Below are 22,859 nucleotides of genomic sequence, written 5' to 3'. Positions count from 1 at the left end.
GGATCCTAAGGGGTCCTGAAAAACATTCCGGTGTCCTGAAGGGGTGAGGAGAATTAGATGTGGTGAGAAGGATGACACATGTCAGGAGGGCCACTGAAGCTGGTAGCCATCAGAGGGGGAGGCTTATTGATCACAGCTAGTATTTTATAGAGAAGGTGATGTAGGCTAAGGGATTAGGTAAGCTTTTTGTATGTACAATGAATATAGATAATTTATCATTCTTTCACAATAGACATAGTTTTACCTCATCAAATCTAGACAGAGTTTTCTATAGGCTGATAAATCAATGTCAATGTGTCAATCTAACCCAGTTTCTCAGGGAATGCATAGATCAGTGGTTTTTTGGAAGAACTTTCGATTTTTTCAGGGAAGGGTGGAAAGGAGGTTTTTGGGGGCCTCATGTGATGCCTGTATCTAAGTTATGGCTGTGATTTTACTAGGGGCTACCCTCACTACGTACAGGGGCTACATACAGAAATCATATAATCAGGGCTTTAGAGCAGGAAGAGACCTCAAAGGTTATCTCATTCAAGTTTCTCACTTGACAGATAAGGAGCCTGTAGACTAAGAACTTAGGGGGTTTGCCCAAAGAGCCCACACAGTCAGGAAGGAGCAAAGCTCAGATTTGTGGCCAGATTCTAGAACCAAATCAAATGTTCTTTTCTTGCATCAGCCTCCCTTGCTTTCTCCCACTAGAATAAAAGTTCCCGGTGGTTAGGGAAGGTTTTTTCCCCCTTTTATTTTGGTCTTTTTTAAAAATCCTTACTATAAAAGGGAAGTGCCAGATTTATGCTGGGCATGTAACAAATGCTTGTTGAAATGAATCCTCTCCCTAGATGTCCCATCAGTGCCTCAATCTTAGTGGGTTGAAAACTATGATTTGTACATTTGTTCTTTCTTTTGTCTTTCCATTTCTGTCTAGGCAACACTTTCCCCATTTCCATGTTCATGGATTTGGGGTTAGCATGGAGAATTAATGCCCTCTTTGCCTCTTCTTCACCCCTTGTCACTGCTACCCTGCTGATCTGGTCACCATGCCTCCTACACCCATTCACTCTCATGGGTCTCTTCCACAGATCCCGAAGGGGGTGGCAGCGCCACCTGTCTGGACCACTGTGAGAGCCTTCAAACTCCTAATTTGCTTGCTTCTTTCAGTGGCTCCATCCTCCTTCCCAATATCACTTTCTTAAGACAGTTTGGAGTCCAGCAACCTTCATTCAAAGCAAACAAAATCCTTCTCAGATTCCTTCATATCTACCAAGGACAGCTCTCATGTTTCATTTGAAATTCAATGTCCAAGACAAGCTTGTGGCCATCACCTAGATGGGAGGCTAAAGGGCCTGAAAGGAGATGGTGTCTGGCTAGCAGAGAGAAAGGAGTCGCATGGAGAGACTGGCATGGCGCCACAACACATTGCCAAGAGCGCCAAGGGCAGAAAGAAATCCAGGAAAAGACAATGACAAGAACCCAGATATCCCCAAAGGGTCTGAGGCAAGAATGCACGAGATCACAGCTGCAAAATCCTGCTTCAACAGCCCCAGGAAAGGCATGGCTGCCATCAGCTTCCACATCCTGCCTGTTTACCCAAAGTTGCTCCAGGACTGGAAAGTGGGTTTTAGTTGTTCCACTTCTGAATCAGTTCCAAGCAATTAGTAAGTATATCCTGGAGTCTGAGACCGAGGAGAAAAAGCAGGCTGATTCAATAGCTTGGTTCTCTTAACACACACACACACACACACACACACACACACACACACACACACACACACACACACCTCTGGATGGCCTCTAAAAGAACAGCTTTTCCCATTTTCTCACTTTCTTCAGGCTGTCGTTCAGAGACAACAGTAATTCCCAAAAGTTTTCTGCTCCTTTTAACAAGAAATGGGAAGGCAGCATAATGTGCCAGGAGCTCTGAACTCCATGCCCAGTAACCAGGCTGCTTTGCTAGCTTTGCTGAATACTCTGCATGCCCTGAAATGAGTCACAACTCTCTGGAGGAAACCTCAGTTTCATAATGTGTAACATGATGGGACAAGAACAGATGCAATGAAAAGATCAAGGTCTCTGGGAGCCAAGAACTTGGGATCCAATCCTCTCTCTCCTATCCTGTGATCGTATTTGGGCTCAGGTCTTCCAGCCTCCCTCCACCCCACCCCACCCTGGTGCCTGAAGCTGTCGTAGAATCATTTAGTCTATGTGTGCTGTGTCGTGTCTCTTTATTAATTCTTTGCTGGTTTGGGAACAATCATCTGTCTTCTAATATCAGATGCAGACTGGCCTGGAGGACCCTCCTAGTAGCCCTCTCTAGGGAAAAGGTTCTAGATATGTGAAAAAAACCTAAGCTTTATCAAAGGGATTCCTGGAACTTGGACGCTGGGATTTCAATGAGCTGCACAGCGTGAACAAAAGAAGCCTGAACCTTCTCCTTAGAGGCCAGGAGCAGCCAGGACGGAACCTGGGGCTCAACCCCATGAATCCAGAGTGGGGAGGGCAGGGCACTCATCTCTTTGTCCCAACAGCATTTCTTCATGTTGGACTCCTTCCTTTCAGATATCTTGGCGCTTAAATGTAGAGCTTCATATGTTAGAGTAGGCACTTATTCTGAGAAGTATAATCAGAGTCGTGACATCTTTGGCATTGGTCTGCTAAGGAGAACAGGGAGGTCTCCAAAGGGATCGCCAATATTTTCCCCATTGACCTCTAAGTCCAAACACAAATGGTTAGGTTTTGTTTTGTTTTGTTTTTTAACCTTAGATTTGATTAGAGGCGTCCAGGGAATCAAGTGGAAAGAATACTAGACCTGGAGTCAGGAAGACCTGAGTTCAAATCTACCCCCAGGTAATAGCTGTGTGACCCTGGGTTAGTAGCTTAACTCCTGCCTCAGTTTACCCATATGTAAATATGGGTAATAATAGTACTTCCTTTACTGTGTTGTTGTAAAGATATGAGATGATATTTATAAAGTACTCTGTAAATCTTAAAGCCCTATAGAATTGCTAGTAATTATTACTATTACCATCTAGAAAAATGGGTCTCCTCTTGGCAGTAAATGGTTGAATTTTTTTATTAATAGAATGTATTTCCAGTTAGCTCAGCCTCTCCCTCACCACAGAAGGCATCATCTGGCAAACAGCTATGCATACATAAATTATATCTTTCACATTTCCACATTTCAGTTCATTCTCTGGAGGTGAACATTCACAAGTTATTCTTCAAATATTAAATCTGTAGCTTTTCATTCTGTTCTCTTGGTTCTACTCATTTCACTCTCCATTATCTCATGTCATTCTTTCCAAGTTTTTTTTAAGTTAATCTGCTCAATTCTTATGGTGCATTAGTATTCCACCATAATCACATACCACAATTTGTTTAGCCATTTCCAAAAGAATGGGCATCCCCTAGATGTCCAGTTCTTTGCCACCACAAAGAGAAGTACTATGAATATTTTAGAATGTATATATTTATTTCCCTTTTTCCTGATCTCCTTAGGAAACATACCAAGAAATGGTGATGCTGGGGCTAAGGGTACACAGTTTTTAACTCTCTGGATGTAAATTCCAAATTGCTCTCCAAAATGGTTGGATCAGTTCTTCAGAGCCCCACCACGAGTGTGTCTCCACTTTTCCATGTCCTCTCCAACATCTGTCATTTTGCCCTTAATCATTTTAGCCAATCTGATGGGTTTGAGATGATACCTCAAAATTGTTTTGGTTTGCACTTCCCTAATCAGTAGTGATTTAGAGCATTTTTTCATATACCCATGTATGGCTTTGATTTCTTCATACAAAAACTGTCCATATCTTTAACTTCTTTGTCAATTGAGAGATAGCTCTTATTCCTATAAATTTGACAAAGATTTCTATATATTTTCAATATGATTCTTTCTATGAAAAAAATTCCCAATTTTCTGCTGTCCTAATCTTGGCAATATTTGTTTTAGTTGTACAAAAACTTTTCAATTTAATGTACTTAAAATTATCCATTTTTCCTCTCATAATGCTCTCCATTTCTTGTTTGCTCATAAATTGTTCTATCCATTAATCTGATAGGTAATATGTTCCCTGTTCTTCTAATCTGCTTATGATATCTCCTTTTATGTCTGGATCTTGCATCCATTTTGATCTTATCTTAGTGAATGATATAAGTTATTGGTTTATACCTAGTTTCTGACAAATCAGTTGTCCCAGCAATTTTTACCAAATAGTGATTTCTTATTCCAATAGCCTAGATCCATACTTTTGTCAAATACAAGGTTGTTATATGTTGTTTCTGTTCTACTTATCTTTCCTTTTCTATTCTTAGCCAATACCAGATAGTTTTAATAATTTCCACTTTATCATACAGTTTAAAATCTGGTCTGGCTTGACCTCCTTATTTAATACTTTTTATAATCCTTTTCATATTCTTGATCTTTTGATTTCCAAATGCATTTTGTTACAATTTTTCTAGCTCAATAAGATAATTTTTTTGGCAATTTGATTGAGATGGCATTGAACAAATAGATTAGTTTAGATAAGATTATCATTTATATTGGCTTATATTGGCTCTGCCCATGCATGAACAATTAATATTTGTCCATTTACTTAGATCTGACTTTATTTGTATTAAAAGTGTTTTATCACGGTTGATATTTTTAAGGTAACTTAGGATCAATGCACCAAAGACATACTGAAAATACATATTTTAAAAATCAAAGTAAAAAATTAGATAGAATTTACATAGTGGTTTTTAAAGTTTTCTAAGCACTTTACAAATATTGCCTCATTTTATTTCTACAACAACCCCCTGGGAGGTAGATGAGTATTGCTCCAAGAAACCCAGTTTCCCGGTTCTGTCCCTCATATTTATTTTCCCCTACAGTATATCTTAGCACCCAAATCATCTTCTAAAGCACAAATGGAACTTAGATTTAATCAGCTTAGCCTGAAAGTGAGAACTTTCCTATTGATCTATCCCTTAAGTTTCACACTTGGATGAATCTGCAGTCTCCTCATCCATCTATTAATGATGCTGAATGTTGCCTAGCTGCTTCCAAGAAATCTGCTTCTGAATCCAGCCTGATAGGCATCAGCCTCAGAAAATTCAGCTACCATATTGGGGTTCTGCCATATGAGATCCACCTACAGGCCTATCTGACCTGAGATGAGTCTAGCCACTAGAACAGGTAAATGATGAGTTACAGAAGTTCCAGCCCAAAAGATGCCAGACCCAAAGAATGAAAAATGCTTGTTAGGAAGTGAGATATTTCAGGAAATAGGAGATGTACATCATTCCTCTGTAGATGAGGAGGGATGATTTAAAAGCCTAAGAGATGGCATTCCCTCCCTCTGTTACCATGATATTAAAACTATAAATGCTAGAGTCAAATCACTAGAATTTTATTTTTAAATGTCAGACCAAAAGACCCCAAATATGTCAAGTAGAGATAAATCCTAACAACATTACTCTGGTATAGGGTCATAAAACTTTTAAGGCAGATTTATGGCAGGCTTCTGTAGACAAGTGTTCCCCAGGTAGGGAAGGTATTTGCTAAGATAACAATTTTATGATACAATTAGGGCATCCTAGCAGGAGAATCAAGGGCTCCACAGATAGAAATTTGTACCTGGGGTTTTATGAGCTCCTTTACTCTATTGAGGCAGATGATGACCAAGTGGATAGAGCTTTGGACCTGGAATCAGAAGATTTTGAGTTCAATTCAACCTCAGACATTTGCCAGCTGTGTGATCCTGGGGAAGTTACTTAACCTCTTATCTGACTCAGTTTCCTCATCTGTAAAATGTGAATAACAGCACCCGCCTTCCAAGGCGGTTGTGAAGGTCAAATGAGTTTATATTTGTAAAGTACTTTGGAACCTTAAAAGTGATACATAAATGAGGATGGATGGTGATGGTTATGATGGTGAGAAAGGAAGGAAGGAAGGAAGGAAGGAAGGAAGGAAAGAAGGAAGGAAGGAAGGAAGGAAGGAAGGAAGGAAGGAAGGAAGGAAGGAAGGAAGGAAGGAAGGAAGGAAGGAAGGAAGGAAGGAAGGAAGGAAGGAAGGAAGGAAGGAAGGAAGGAAGGAAGGAAGGAAGGAAGGAAGGAAGGAAGGAAGGGAGGGAGGAAGGAAGGAAGGGAGGAAGGGAGGAAGGAAGGAAGGAAGGGAGGAAGGAAGGAAGGAAGGAAGGAAGGAAGGAAGGAAGGAAGGAAGGAAGGAAGGAAGGAAGGAAGGAAGGAAGGAAGGAAGGAAGGAAGGAAGGAAGGAAGGAAGGAAGGAAGGAAGGAAGGAAGGAAGGAAGGCTAGGCAGGCAGTCTATATAAATGTAAGCTGTTATAGCTGTTGCTATTGTCATTGATACAGATGTGAGGTGGAAGCTTGGAATTGTTTGAATTTGTGTTTCTATTATTAAAGATAATGAAAATCCTTCCCTTGGTTTATGAAAATTGTCCCTATCTCTTAGTTTTTCAGCTCAGTCTCAAATAGCTCCAGACTTGGGTTGCTGGTTATTCAGAGCAGCATCTCTACAAGTTCAAAGACTAGTAAAAATAATCACTGCTATACCTTTGAGGATTTGACGTGTTATCCAGTGACTCAATCCCCTCCAGTGGCTCCCTCTTCCCTCAAAATTTGGCATAAATATCTCTGTTCAACATTCAAAGTTCTACACCATGTGGCACTCTCATCTGTTCAAGTCACCTTACACATTCATCTCTCCCACAAATTCCAGTCTAGTCATCCTGGATAATGGGCTTTTCATCCCATATTGTGCCCCATCTCCCACATCCATGAATGTGTGCCCCGTGTTTCCCAAGCCTGGAATGCCATCATGCATCTAGCACTACTTATAATTTCTGGATTCCTTCAGAATTCAGCTCAAATGCTGCCTTCTCAGAGGTAACCTTCCATCTACCTTGTATTTGTCTTCTAGAAACCAATTTATTTACCCAGTGTCTCCTTGATCAGACTGAGAACTCCTTGAGGACAGGGCCTGTTTTTTGCTTCCCTTTGTATCAGCAGGCTCAGCACTGTGGCCAGCACATAATAGTTGCTCAATAAATATTTGTTTATTGACTAACCATGATTTAGCTACTCCCTTTTGAAGGGAATGTGTATGAGCTCCATTCATGGAGGGTCAATATTATAATTAGATTAGAATTAGACACAGTCCATCTGACATTCTTGGGATTTACTAAAGTCATAGATTGAGAAAGTCTAGAGTTGAGATCACTGAATTCAAGTATCTCATTTTATAAAGAAACAAGCATGGACAAGTTAAATGATTTACCCAGAGTCACATAATCAGGCAGGATTTGAACCCAAGTCTTCCTGACTCTAAGTCCTCTATACCATATAATAACAGATAATAGTGAAGAAGAGTCTTCTTATCTCTTAGGAGCAAACAAGTCCAGGACATTTGTTTCACCCCCTTTTCCCACCTAATATCTGTTCCCCATAGTGAAGGAAGAACATTGATATGCCACATAATTCCTCAGAATAAAATTCAGCAAGGAGCAGACAATTCAAAGTCTCCCTTTTTAAAATTGGCTTTTGGACTCTCACCCAATAACATATTTAAAAAGCATCTTCAAGCCAGAATTAATAAGAAACATAATGTACTCCCCAGAGTGCAGGGAGAGAAGGCAGTGACATGGAGGTGATCATCATCCAAAGCATTCATCTGTGCCAACCAGTTCTGAAATGCTCACATCATAAAATACTTGAGGTCTTCTTTTTCCTTCTGATTTGCAAAGTGAATGCAGTGACTAAAATTTACAAACATTTCAGCCACATCTGAGTGGATCCGGAGCTCTGTGTGGACAATTCAATGCAATTCGGTTAAACAAATACACTAAATGTCTTCCTGCTCCATGCACAGTCCCAAGCTCAAAGACGAAGATAAACCAGGCACACCCCCCGCCTTTGTGCACCTTAGAGTTTAGTACAGAGTGAAAAGTGCACAGCATGTTCAGAAATCACTGTGACAGCAAATGGAAAAGGGAAAGCACGAAAGAAAGCCTCAAAGTGCTATTTGAAGTCTGAAGAAGGGTAGATCCTTTCCATCTGGAGTCCCAAAATGGCGGGCTGAAAGGGACCTCAGAAGCCAACTGATATGACCCACTAGTGAGCAAGAATCTCGTTGGGGACATCCCTGACAAATGGCCATTCCGCCTCTCTCTGAAGATCCTCTAGGCAGAAGAGCCCATTGTTTCCCAAGAGAGCTTCCACCAGGATGTCCCCTCCACCCTCAACCTCAAGCCTTAACTTTCCTCTTTGCAATTCCCCTGACTTCTGCTCCTACATTCTAGAGTACTGCAGACCAAGCCTGGCAGTTCCCCCATGTGGCAACAAAGAAGTATTTAAGCTGTTCAGTTGGGTCCACTCCATGCCCTTTGCTCTCCAGGATGAACAGCCCAAATGATCTGTATTTGGTACAAATGATGCCGTTCTCTGTCCTGGTCACCTCCCTCTACGTATTCTCCTTTCTAAAATGAGATGCCTAGGATTGATTTCTCTCTTGCGAATGTGGAATGAGCAGGACATAGGACAGTAGGGCTATGTCATCCCCACTTAGTGGTCTGTCCAACATCATATTCATAAAAGCTACATTTGGGACTCGAACTCATGTCCTCTTGGCATGGGCATTGTACCCCCAAAACTATTGATGTGTTTCAGGCAAACCAGAAGCAGGGAAATGCCTTTGCTCCCTTCTGTCCTTGTGACTCATAACCCCAAATGTCTGGTAACTCCTATAAAACCCTGAGAGAATTATCCTCTTTGGATCATCCTTTAGATTTGAGATGGACAGAGATAAGCCTCCTTGATATCGTCAAGTTGTGTCTCAGACATCCATCTGTCCTCCAAACACCCCCATGGATGCCTTCAGGCAAACCTCCCCCCACCATGCCTCAGTGCACACCACTCTAGAGTCACATCTTCACTGTTGTAAAGGGTATAAAGACCCCAGACCTGAGATCATCTGCGAACAGCTTTCCATCTATTCTAGGAGGCAGTCTTCCACCTAAGCTGTCCTCCTGGCCTGATTCAACATTCATTACCTTCCAAATGAATAAATGTCTCTCTATTTTTAAGCTAAGTTCAGAGTCTTGCATCCTTGCAAAAGGTCCCCTTCCCGAACCCCTGGGGTTCACCTCAAGCCTCCCACAACACTCTGATACCAGAGTCGGAACTCTTTCTGCTTCTTCTCTGCATCTTCATTGGCTGAAATTGGGCCCAAGGCTCGGAGAAATCCAATCCAGTGTATCTGGGATCCCGAATTTGTGATGGGCAGAAAGAGTCAGGATTGGCCTGCCTCAGGATGGGGGAACTCTGAATATCTGCAGCCTTTGGTACTTGGTAGTAATCTCTTTAGTATACCTAAAACAACCGTGCAGGTGGGTCAAGAGGCCAGCTTCAAATGTCCGACTACCCAGACAGAGCAGCACCAGTCAACCTTCAGAGAAATATGGGCCCACGCTAGGAGCTGGAAGGTGAAGGGACCCAGTGATAAATCTGGGGAGGCAGCTCCTGCCAGGCAGTGCAGATGTCTTGGCTCGCCCAGGGAAGGGGCATTCTGGGCAATCATCCTAACCCACGGCCTTCTGTAGGTGTGCCTATTTGGGGGCTGTCATGTCAGAGGTAAGAGGCTCGTTAATACAAAGATTTAAGGGTCTCCCACCAAGAAAAGTCAAAACAAGCTCCTTAGGAAATACGAATTGTCTACCTGACCAACAGGAAATATTCAAGGACGTGGAGAACTGGACCCTGGGCAGAAATTGCCAAGAGGCTCACAGAGAGCTGATGTTTGGAATAACTTCTTATAGCAACTGGAGCTACAGCCAAGAGTAATGGGGAGCCTCTGGAGGTGTGGGGCTCCCTTTCCTGGAGAGCTTCCAGCAAAAGTGGTATGGCCACTAATCAGAGGGGAGGTAGAGGCATTGCTTTATCTGTTACAGGTGGGACCAGCCCAAGTCTGAGGTTCCCTGCCAGCGATCTGTCTCTTGTTGGGCATGCTCCCAAAGCCTCAGTTGTGTGAGTCTGTGACTGTCTGACAGCTCAAAGGGGCACCACCACCACCACCACCACCAACCTGCTGATCATGATTTCCCACAGCTGTTTAGCCCTCAGCCTGTGTTCCCTGCAGCCTACATATCTTCACATCTGAACTTCCTGGGGGTGAGCACTGATTTTAGCTTCCAAGGAGGGCATAGAATTAACTCAAGCCTCAGGGGGGAATGCTGGTGCCTGGGGAGAATTCCAATGCCCAACACCCTCTGTTAGTGCTGGGGTTTGCTCTTCCCCTCTCCAGATGGAATGTGGTAGGAGAAAAGAGTAGCTCCAACCCTGATGCTGCCCAGGCCCCTGCCCTGAGGTCTTGGGGCTCTTACAGGCTCCCTCTATACCCAGACTAGAGGAACAGCCTATCTTCCCAGACTTGTCGCTCTGGGCTGCTTTGCCCTCCATCCCAAGCAGAATAGCATCCAGAAGAGAATAACCCAGGACCCCCAAAAGAGCAGCTTAGAAAGGGCCCCCACTCCTCTGGCCTCCCTGTCTATTGCTCTTATCTGGATGGTCCAAACCTGCCTGGCCAGAATGCCCAGGCCACACCTGTCTGCTCCTACTTCTGGAGCTCACTGGCCATGGCCCTGGAATCTCTCCCCAACCTTCTTGAAGTATCTCAGGAAGGAAGGGATGGACCTCTATTTCCCTGCCTGGGGCCACGCCTGTGGGACTCCTGACCCTGGATCTACCAATCATTTCAGTTCACATAAGGCAGTCTTGATAGAACATCTCAGTGAGTACCAGATGCAGAGATAATAAAGTCTTGTTGCCTGGGAGAGGCGACATGGAGCAGGGATGGATGGAGTGCTGACGTTGCCCCTGGAGATGACTGCTTCAAATCCTAACTGCATGGCACGTGAACCGTCTGTCCTTGGCCAAACCAGCTAGCTCACTCCTGTGGCCCTGCTTCCTCATCTCTAATATGGGACTTTGGTCTAGATAACAGCTGAGGTTCCTTCCTGGCCCGAATCTAGGATTTCTGAGGTCCCACTGTGTTCTTCATTCCTTCCCATAGGCCCTCCTGCCACTCTTTTGAGTCAACAAAGCTTTATTGGTCTAACAATGAGATAATTAAAGGAGTTCATGCAGAGACTTTCTTCTGTACAAGATAGAGCAATGTTTAGGACTTCATGGGCCAGGGATGATGAAGACTCCGAAACTTTACAAAGTGAAACTCAGTTACTCCAGTGCCCAGTCCATATGTTGCCCCTCTCTCAGATCTTCCTTCTGTAATTTTGAAGGTGAAGACTGCCTAAACATTTCTCTGCTTCAGGATACACTTTACAAGTGGCTGAGCAGCCTGCTTTGGAATCAGCAGGGCCTACACCAACACAACCACAAGTCTACAGAATGCTGGAAAAGGAGCTGCTGAGACTTCAATATTGAAAGAAAAAAACCAACAAATTCCTTTCTTGGAGATGGAAGGATTCTTGTCATGTCTAGTAGGCATGATTTTTAGAAGAAAATGAAAGCATTAAACAAGAAATTGTGAAGACTGGATTTAGCTATTGTAAAGATTAAAATTAGGGAATATGGGGAGACTGAGGCAGGTAGAAATTAGTTTCTCTCTGCAAGGAGTATTATATTTTTTAGAGGTTTATGAAAGGTTAAAGATTAAAGAAAATACAGAATAAGAAAAAACACATGCCTAGGCCAGAGGCCTAGGCCAGAAAACCTCACATCACAGAAGAGATGCATCTGCTCCAAAACGGAAGTCCAAAAAGAGAGACCCCAAAAACCTTTGCCACCAGCTTAAATCCTTCCTCGATCTCGGCCCACCTCAGAATTCCCGTGAGATTACAAAGCATTTTGGGGAAGTGGAGCAAAGGCTTGTGGGGATTGTAGTCCTGTATTCGAGTCTATTTTTTACACTATCTTCTGATTGTAACAATGAAGATACTTAGCTCTTCCTTTATTGTGAAGATTAAATTGTAATCCACAATCTATTTCTTGTTTTAATCTCCAAAAGGTGATAACTCAGTATTTTAAGTAGATCTACCCATTTTAACTACAAAAAGGTGTTAAGTAACTATAAAAGGTGAACTAACAAAAAAAAAAGGTATTAAATAACCCAAAAAGATATACTCTAACCAAAGAAGGTGTGAACTAAAGAGTGGGCAGTCCTAGAGAGGTGTGTCTGCTGTGATTGGTAGACGTGAAATTTAGGGGAGGTGACACTAGAGAAAAAGATCTTTAAAAAGAGGACCAGAGGCCAGAAGAAGATAGATTTGATTCTGTTTGAGAAGATCAAGATCTGTGGCTCAGAGTTGGACTAAAGGAACTGGACCCCTAGAGGAACTCATGTAGGAGACTTCAGACTACTTTCATTTTAGACAGTCACCATTGGTGAGTGAAAGGCTGACTTAGTGACCTTGCCTTTCTTGGAGGTCTAAACCTCTGAGAAAGACCCTTTGTCTTGAGACTATTTTCCCCTGGCTGGGGCTTAGAAATTCTAACTGATATCAGAAGAAGCCAGATCTCTCTCTCTCTCTCTCTCTCTCTCTCTCTCTCTCTCTCTCTCTCTCTCTCTCTCTCTCTCTCTCTCTGTCTCTCCCTCTCTCTGTCTCTCTTTCTCTCTCTCTCTCTCTGTCTCTCTCTCTCTCTCTCTCTCTCTCTCTCTCTCTCTCTCTCTCTCTCTCTCTCCCCCCTTTTCTCTCTTCCTTTATACCTTCCCTCTATTGTCAATAAACTACCATAAATTCCATTTTACTTTAGAAATTCATTTTGGGATTTAGAAATTAAATCCCTGGTGACCACCTATATTAAATATTAAGTCTAACCACAATTAATTTTAACAAAATGAATGTGCTTCTATTTCTGAGAAAAGCCCAGGCATGGACTGCAGGATAGAGTCTTAATTCTGGGTGCTAGACCAAACAAGATGGAGGAAATTTAAAAATCACAGTTCCCAGGATGCTAGCTGAGAAAAATGAGATGTTTCTCTTCACTTCTCCTCCAAGAGGCATGTTCTCAACAATTGGAGCAGACAGCTCAGTGACAGCCACCCAGCCTCTGGACCTAGAATTCTTTGGTCTAGAGGAATGAGATGAAAACGTCTCTGTGGAGAGGCAGAGATTAGAAGTGTGGGGTGGCCCACACATGATCAGGCATGGTTTCTGTGTTGATACTGCTGTCATTATTTTTCATTGTTATAAGGAGGTCTGTGTGATGGGGGACAGATTGGGAGGTGATTGGGGTGAAAGAAACAACAAGGATTTATCAAAGCAATGTTTTAAAGCTATGGGGATGCTGTTGGGCTCAGCCTTAGCAGCCATGGGCTTGGAGTTAGGAGGACCCAGCTTCCAGCTCCGGCCCTTACACTTAGTAGCTAATGTTCTGGGAAAACCACAGCCCTCTAAGTCTCAGCTGCAAAATGAACATTGATGGTCCTTGTACCACCAACGTGGCTGGCTTTTAGGGAGGAAGGCTCTTGAAGTGCAGTGAATGCTGTAAATATGCCCTTCACGTTATTCTTCTTCACTTACAGGTACAGGCAAGTATAGGGCCAGGCTGTGGCACATGGTAAAGCAGAGAAAAGAGCTAGAGACCCATCTAGCAAACAACCCAAAAGCTGACCACCTAGTGATGAATCCCTTAGTAATTAAAACCTGTGAGCACACAGACTCAGTGAATGTGTGGCTCTTCAAAACCATGGATAAAATTCTCTAATATTTTAACCACGCTAACCCGCAGAGACAATAGAGTTAGCTCTCTGCACAAGTTATATGCGTATCAACCCAGCCAACCATACATTTGGCCTTGGCTGACTGTTGCATTCTAACTGCAAATCAGGATGCTTTTTGCCCTGCTACAAAGTAACAGTTACTGTTATTGACAAACATTTCTATTATCCAGTTTTAGATACATCTTCCTGCATCTGATTATTGGTCCATGTAAATGTATCTCAGTAAGAAAGCCCTGACATAGATGTTATCACCAAGTTTCTTCTCTCCCTATTCCCCATGCAGGGGTAGAACTGGATGATCCTTTCACACACCCCAAAGGAGCTTTCTGGAAGCACCAGCAGCCTTATGTGGTCAGTTTATTCTAATGAAGCCAAATAAAGATCTCTCAGAACTGGGGCCAAAAAGGCTGGTGGGGAGACAAGCTGAACTCATAAAGATTTGGAGGGAGAAAAGTGGTTTGGGAAGGATTCACTGGCAACCCTTGTGGACAGCTCCTGAGAACAATGTTCAGTGTTCAGTTTGAGTCTTCACATCTCAGAAATGAGCAGGCACTCAACACCATGACTTGATTTATTGTTTTGCTTATTTCCAGACAAAAGAAAGGAATGGAGAAAATGTTAGTAGTATGGATTGAATTTATTAAAAGCGGCATCAGTGCTATTTTTTTCCTTCTGGAGGGCCATTTGTGAAACATGCCCTGGCTATGCGCATAGCAGATGTGATTTAAAGGTCACAGTGAAGGGCCAGAAACAAAGGGCAATGACCCTATATTTGGTCAGATAGGGGGTGACTGTCTTGGAACTAGTAGGGCTTAAAAAGTAGAAAAGGCAATGGAGCGAGATGCCATTTCCCTTCGGAAGACCAAGGCAAATCTGTTGTTGGTTTTCATCAATGTGGATGAGTGACTCAGTGGCCCGAATGACGGGACTCATTTTGCATGGAGAATTTCTATCTTGGGTCTTTCCGTGGGAGCCACTAGGATCAGTGAGCATTGTCTGTCTGGATCCTTCCCATCAGGACAAAAAGCCTTCTTTCAGATGCCAAGAGCTCCTGCTTCATTCCAAATGGGGAAAGAGAACTCCTCGCTGGCCCACCATCTAGCTGACCTTCCCTGATGCCAGAGAAGAGGCAGCATCCCCTAGTCCACAGCGGGTGGCGGGGCAGGGAGAAGGTGCTTCACGGGGCCACGTGCAGGCTCTCCACGGCAGGTGAGAATGCATCTCACTACTCTTGACGCCTTTTTAATACAGAATGAATGTCTCCCATCTCCCATCTCCCAGCACCAGCTCCGTTTGGGACATTCCGGCGAGCCCCTGGAGAGCCGTGTGCTCACTGCCTGCCTGCACAGGATCAGCAGGCTTCCTCCTTGGGCCTCCGCTCCACCATTCTCTCCCCCATGCTGGGGACGGGGCCAGATATTTATTTCGATAACGGGAGGCAGTCTGGGATGTGGCTTCATTTGGAAGAGGGAAAGGAAGTTTGTGTTCCATTGGCTGGAGCAGCTCCCCGCGGGGCTTGGGAAATCTGGCATGGCTGATGAGCACCACCATCCGGGCAGCTGTTGCCACTAATAATAGTAAGAGCCTCCCCTGCTTCAGGAAGAAGAACCCACCGCGGGCTCCATCCCCAGCTCTTTGTTCTTGCTGGGCTGCCACGGAGGGTTCCCGAAGCCAACTGCTGCTCCAGCATCCCAGCGGAGGTCAACGTGTTCTGCCTCTGACCTTCTGCCCGCCTCCAGCCTTTCTGTGCCGTCGTCCCTGCCAAGGCACAAGGCTCCTGGAAGCCTTCTCTGTCTGCCAGGCCCTAAGGAGCCCGACAGGCGGCGGCGGCGGCAGTGTTGGAGTCTGCATCGCTGGAGGAAATGCCCATCATTGGAAGATCTCAGAGCCATGGGGAAAGGAGAGCACTGGAATATCGAGGAGCTCGGCACAGTGCCGAATGCATTGTCCGTGCTCAGAAAGTCTTCTCTAAATGAGTCCTGGAGAGCCTGGCTGCTTCCAGGCCCCTTCCTGCTCCATCCCTGGTGCCCACCTCGGAGACCTCCTGCCTTTCTAGAGGGACTGTGCTCTGCCGGCAGCTCTTGTCTTGGCGAGATCTGGGCACGTTTCGCACCACTTCTTCTCCAGTTCTGGTGCATGCTGGGCTAGGGCTCTCAGCCTTGGACCAGCAGAGGAGGACAGAAAGGGTCCAGCCCTCAGCAGCCCGGGGCGCCTTCTGCCCTGCTTCTCCCATCCCTCTCTGGGAAGCTCGATGTACCCCCACACATACTTTACATATATTTGGCTAGAGAAGAGTCTGGCCCAAGAGACAAGAGGGCGGCAATGCAGGGACCCCGGATCAGTCATTTCAGGTGGTTCCCGCAGCTCCAGTTCGTTGGTGGTCTACAATAGGACAGGGGCCATGGTGCCGCCTTTCCTGCCTCCGTCCCCTCCCACGCCCCTCTCTCCAGCTTAAAGGCAACATCAGTTCACATGACAAGGAAACGCCCCTGAGAGCTATGTTCTCTGTAGCTTTCTGTCTAGTTGATGAATGAGCTCTTTCTAGAGGACAAGACCACCGGAGAGAGGTGCACTCTGGGGGTCTCTGACAGGATGGTTGTCTAAGCACAAGTAGAGGCAGCCTCTGAGCTCCTAAAGGGACCCAAGCTCATATTTCCAAGACTTCCCATTGCGAGGACGAAGGAATCCCACAAATAGGTCACCTGAGACAGCTTCCCTTCTTCGCAAGATGAGCACAACAGCTAGCAGGTGACGTGGCTTGTCCCGCTCACACGACTGGTAAGAAGCTTAACTAAGCCTTCAAAGCCAGACTCGGTGATCTCCTACGGACTGCACCATTAATCATCGCTTCCAGATTTCTGGTGCTCACTTCAATCCTGGTCCAGTGAGAGCTTCCTCTTCCCATTTCTCTCTTATTCTGCTTTGAGACCTCTTGGAATCATCCCACCCAACATGTCCTGCTGCACAACCTTAGCCACAACACATGCTTCCGGGCGCTCCCCACCTACACTGGGCTCACTAGACTTTGAGCTGTTCCACGGGCAGATAAAAGCCACATCCCGCCACCACTTGGGGGAAGCTCTCTATGGAGAAGCTGCAGGAGGACACAGACCAGAATCGGACGGGCGGAGAGGTGTGGTCGGGTCACTGCCTCCCGATATAAAGAAAGGCCACCGGGATCAGATAGCCCAAAGATCCATTTCAGTTCTGTGTCTCTAAAAACGAAGCAAAGAAATATTACCGTGTGTGTGGAGGAGTCATTTCTTGGGGAGTCTGAAAGTCTGCTTGTAAAGATAAGGCAGAGACCAGGCTTGACACTCTCTGCTGCTCTCCTTGGAGCAGCTCCATCCATCACGCCGCCATCTTTTGACAATCACACACTAGAAGGTACCCAGGATTGGGCAATGCCTTTCCTCACTAATGGTTCCAAGAAATTAGCAGAAATTGGTCTGTGGCATGTTTTTCTTGCACAATTCCATATGTTACTCTAGAAAGTAACGGCTTGTGTGCATCCCATATTTCCTGCAATATGGCATTTTGCTTACATAGGCTGAGAGCATGCCAGGATCATGCTTCTCAGAATTCTCCCCCTCAGCCCACCCCCACCCCGCCTCCTGTACTGCAAGAAAGAGGGATCCAGGGGGTTGCAGTGAGAAGCCAGGCTGAAGGAGATCAGCTGAAGAGCAGCAGAGGAGGGCAGAGAGAGAAGCCCAGAGTTCTAGGGGGGTTGGAACTCTGAAGCCAAGGGTCAAGGGTCTTCCAGCCTGGGAGGTGAAGGGGGAAGCTGGTTTTCCTGGAAGCTGAGAAAGAGCCCATCGGATTGGGACCTGTTCTTCCTTCTGGGGCCCCAAAATACCTCCATGAAAACTCTTCAAGAACAGCTACCTGAATTCTCGAGGGGGTTTTGGACTCACTCTGGCCAGAGCCATCCAGATCTTTCCCTGAGATTTCTCTCTCCCTGACCTGTTTCTAGACTCTGGAATTAAGATCTAGTTAGCTGAAGGATGGGGATCAACCAGCAGCTGGCCAGAAGAGGGGCCAAGGCACTCAGCCTTGAACCCCAAGAACTTGGGGGGGCAGTCTGCCAGAGGGGAAACGTGTTAGGGTTTCCTACTCCCCACTTTCCTTTCCTGACACCCCTACCTCTCATTCCCTGTGTGAACCCAAATAAATTGTTTACTACTTTAGAGTTAGGTCTGGCTGGTCTCTGACACTAGGAAAGGGGGCAGAAGATTTGGGGAGAATCATATCTCTCCCCGAAAAGGGAAGGTTAGCTCAGGATCCCAGGGATGATCCAAACTGCCTAACTGAAAGAATAACATCTCTCTGTGATAGTAGGGTGACCCCAGGTTTCAGAAGGGCAGTGACAGTGGGTGTCCCTAAGGAGGTCAGAGGCAGAAGAATCTATCCTGCCTTTCAACAATAGCTGGGACCAAAGGGGAGGTGGTGGGTCATTTTACCAAAGCTAATCTCTCCAGTTCTTGTCCTCCATCTCCCAGAACTATCCTCTGAAGAGACATATTCCCTCTGACGGGGGACAAGACCTGGCTACCTCTCTCCCAGAAAAGAGAGGGGAAGAAGAATCTCTCTCTGTCTCTGTCTCTCTCTGTCTCTGTCTCTCTGTCTCTGTCTCTCTCTCCCATTTCCCTCTCTCCTTCCATTCCCCCCAATCCTTCTATTACACTCCTTTGGGGAAAAAACGAGGGACCAAAAGAACTCAAATGATAGATAGCTGGATCCCAGCACTGCCCCTCAGAGTCAAAGGGCTGCAGCCAACATAGTAGAGCAGTAACTGAAATCTGTCCACCATCATTTCGGTGTCAAAAAGCCAATTCCAATGGACAAAGAGCCTGCCTGAGCTAAACTGTCCATTGGAATTGGCTTGTTGACACCGAGATGATGGTGGTCAACTGCCATGGGAAAATACACCTTGTGAGAAAAGCCCCTGAAAAGCCAGAGGCTGGGGGTGAGGTCAAGAATGAGCAGGTCAAGATCCCAGAGCACCCGGCCTTGCCAAGCTTCTCGGTCACCCCGAATCTTCCGATTCTCTACTCTGGATGGTTTTCGTTACTAAAGATGCCTGTGAATGCTGGGTTTCCAGGGGCCTTGGGGGGCTGGCCATCTTTCTGTTGCTCTACAGAATCTGATCAGATTGGTTTCCCCTCTTTGTTTGGCCAACTGGGCTAAGTTTGGGGATGATCCAAGCAGGAGAAAGGAAGGCCCCTTCAGGTCTCTGGCCAAGAGGACATTATGGTCTCCTCATCTACTCCTCCACTGCTTGAATCTCCAGAGGCTGTGGTAGAATCTGGAAGAAGGAACCAGGATTAGAATGTCTAGGTTTTTTTTTCCCTAAAAGCCACAAAAACAGGCTTTGAGGGAAGTGAAAGGGGCGTCAAATTTACTGGTGGAGAAAACCTCCAAACGCCCTTTTATTTTTCATTTGCCCCCAGTCGGCTGCTCTCCTTCAGTCCAAGCAGTTTGATAGCTCTATCATTCAGCCAATCAACAAACATTTATTGAGTGACCATTGTGTGTCAGGCCCTGGGCACTGTCACAGGACCTGGCACACAGTAGGCGTATAATGAATGCTTCTTGCCATGACTGTGCTATGGGTACCAAGACATAAATGAAGGAACTCTGTCCTCTGTCAGCTTTTATCTGAGAAAGTACAACGTAAGCATCTAGGAATATACAGATGTATATAAAGTAACGGCAGCGAGGTGGCACCAGGGGCACAGCGTACCAGAGCTATTCAGGAAGATTCATCTCATCGAGTTCCAATCCAGTCTCAGGCACTTCCTAACTGTGTGACCCTGGCCAAGTCACTTCATCGTGTTTGTCTCAGTTTCCTCAACTGTAAAATGAACTGGGGAAGGAAATGAAAAATCTCTCCCAGAAAACCTAAATGGTCCCGAAGACAAAACTGAAAAAGGACCAAATGATAACCAAAGGAAGTAATTAGGAAGCAGGCTCCAGGAATGGGGCACATTCATTAGCAGAGATTCCCCATGAAATCAGCAGAGATGAACACAGACCATCTCAAGTTTGGGTGGAGAAGCAGGGCTTGATTGGTGAAAACAGTAAACTCCTTCAGCAGCCATTCAAATATCTTCTCTTTCCTGTCCAGGCAGAGGATCCACGTTTAAGGAGATGGTCATCTTCACATCTATTTCTTTCCTGAACTCTGACCTCCGGTCTTGGAATCAATACTATGCCAAGGCAGAAAAGCAGTAAGGGCTAGGCGGCTGAGTTAAGTGACTTACCCAGGGTCATACAGCTAGCAAGTGTCTGAGGCCAGATTTGAAACCAAGACTCTGCATCCAGGCCTAGATGTCCATCCACTGAGCCAACTAGCTGCCCGAGTCTATTTCTTAAAAATAAAATGAGAGGGTCAGACACGCCTGGGGGACATTGGCGGCTCGAAACCTGGGAGCCTTTTCTTTTCTTGTAGCAGTTCACCATTTGTCTCTGTTGGGAGCTGAACGAGAAGGGATAAACCAATTCATCCTTGGCTCTCCCAGAGTTCTTCTTGGTTGCCACCTCCTCCAGAAAGCCTTTCCAGATGGCGCTAGCCACGAGCATCCCCTCTCAGCACATTGCCTTGTACTCACGGATGGGTGTAAATGTGGCATCTGCTCCCTGAGCGTGGGAATGGTTGTCTGTGTTGTCACTGAGGTCTCGGCGCCTGGCACAGAGGAGGCTCTTCTTGAGTATTTTGTTCCACCGAATTAAATTGGCCTCCACTGAGCTGAATTCGGTGGAATTGAACTGGATGGGAGTAGAGGAAGCTTTTCCGCAAACCGAACCCCTGCAGACAGACTTGCATGTCAGGATGGCCAGTGGAGAGGGAGCCCCGGGGCAGGGATGGAAGACGGGGCCAGAAGCTAGGCTTGGGCTTCTTGCTTGCTTCGGAATAAAAGTGAGGAGAGAAGAGGGGGCTCAGGAGGGCTAAGCTTGTCCCCTCAGACTCGGGAGGAGCTCTGTGAGGAGTCCTCGTTTGCTGGGGCGCTGGGCCTCCCTGGCTTTGCCCAGATGTGTCGGAGCAACGTCTGCCTTGCTCTTGTAGCTTGTCAAGCCATGGTCCTGGGAGCGCCTTGTCTTCGTAGCTCCTCCGGGCTCTGGGGGGCTGCTTTTGCCTCTGGCTCCCGGCGTCCTTCCCTGTGTTCCCTCTCCTGTCACCTCAGGGGAGACCCCCGATCCATCTTGCTTGACAAGTTCTCTCTCGCCATGTTTTATAGCAGTGAAAAATCGCGACCAGTCCAATTACACTAAACGCACAGTGATTTCCTGTGGATCGAGGTTCCCAGTCGGGTCAGACTGAAAAGAAAATCAGAGGCTCATGGTTTCCGGATCCATTTCTGTCTGCCTCAGTCGCCCAACATCTTCTCCCATTTGTCTCAGAATGAATCTGCTCTGGGTGGACTTGCCAGCCAGACGGAGCCCGTTAGAGCGGACCAGCCAGGCTCCAGGCCAGGAAAGCCAAGAAAATGCTTCGGAGAAATGCAGATCCCATAGAAGGCCAGTCTGGCCACGAGCTGTCCTGCTGGCTGGGGGCCAGGCCCTTCAAAGGACTCCTTAAGGTGAGGGTCCCCGACTACATCTCAGGAAGTGCATGAACTTCAGTGGGAGCCACAGTGGCCTCGCTGTAATCCTCGGGGTTTGCCGCTGTGTAGGTAAAACCATTGTTTGGAGAAGGGAAGGACACCAAGCATTTATTAAGCCCCAGCTCTGTGCCAGGCCTCCTGCCAAGTGCTTTACAATGATTATAGGATTTGATCTTCACACCAACCGTAGGAGGGAGGTGCTGTTACTATTCCTATTTTACAGGTGAGGAGACTGAGGCAGGGAGAGAGAGACAGCCAATAAATATCTGTAATGGAATTTGAACTGAGATCTTTCTGACTCCAGATTCGTTGCTCTGGCAGGACCAACATTGCACAGTGGAGGGAGCCCCAGGACTCAAGTCAGGAAGATCTGATTTCAGATCTAACCTCAGACACTTGCTATCTGTGTGGCCTTAGGTAAGTCACTGTCTGCCTCTATTTCTTTAACTATAAAATGGGTACCATTATAGCATCAATTCCCTGCGATGTGGTGAGGACCAAAAAAGACAATATAAGTGTTTAGCACAAAGTAGGAGCTATATCAATTCAAAAGTATTATCACCGTTGTGAGTCCACTGATGTCACACCAACCTGCCAAAGTGGTTCATGACATCTGAAAGGTTAAGAACCAATGACCTACAACTCTGGGGGTGAGGAGGGAAGGGAAGAGGCGATGGAGACATCACGAATCATGTAACCATGGGGGGAATGAAAAATAAAAATTAATTAATTAAATCGGGGGTGGAACAAAACTATGAGCTAGGTCTATTCCTCTGAAGCAGTGGGGGCACAAGGCTGCCTGTTAAGGGCTGGGGAGTGAGGGGCTCATATGGAAATGGGAATATATCTATTATGGGTAGAGGCAGCCAATAGAGAGTATTATTAATATTATTCTAGTCTATTCTGTTCTAGATGGCTAGGAAATGTCATTTTAGACCCTGGGCTTCTTATCCTGGAGTTTGGTTGTGTTTTTGTTTTTATATTTCAATGGCATTTCAATTTAACTGGTTCCCTTTCCATGTGTATTCTGTTTTATGCATTTAAAATTCACAGAATTCACCGACTTAACAAAGAGGCCCAAATGATACAAAAAAGATTACTGGGTGGCTGAGTTGATTGAGAGCCAGGCCTAGAGACGGGAGGTCCTAGGTTCAAATCTGACCTCAGACACTTCCCAGCTGTGTGACCCTGGGCAAGTCACTTGACCCCCATTGTCTAGCCCTTACCACTCTTCTGCCTTGGAGTCAATACACAGTATTGACTCCAAGACAAAAGGTAAGGGTTAAAAAAAATAAAATAAAAAAGATTATGAACCCCTGGTCTAGTAGTTGTTGGTGCAGATCATACACTTAGAAAGCCAGCAACAAAACGTCTAGAGGACAATTCTCAGATGGTGCCCATATTCTCTTCTTGGCATTCAATGAGCTTCCTTTTAGAAGCAGAAAGGAATTGGCCAGGACCAGGGGTCATCATGTATTAATATGGATTTCATGGGTCAGTATGGCCAAAAACCCACCACCTGGGAAGA

This window comes from Monodelphis domestica, chromosome 5 (genome assembly GCF_027887165.1).
Source record: "Monodelphis domestica isolate mMonDom1 chromosome 5, mMonDom1.pri, whole genome shotgun sequence".
Taxonomy (NCBI): domain Eukaryota; kingdom Metazoa; phylum Chordata; class Mammalia; order Didelphimorphia; family Didelphidae; genus Monodelphis; species Monodelphis domestica.
The sequence above is the reverse complement of the archived record's forward strand: the minus strand, read 5'-3'. Positions refer to the sequence as shown.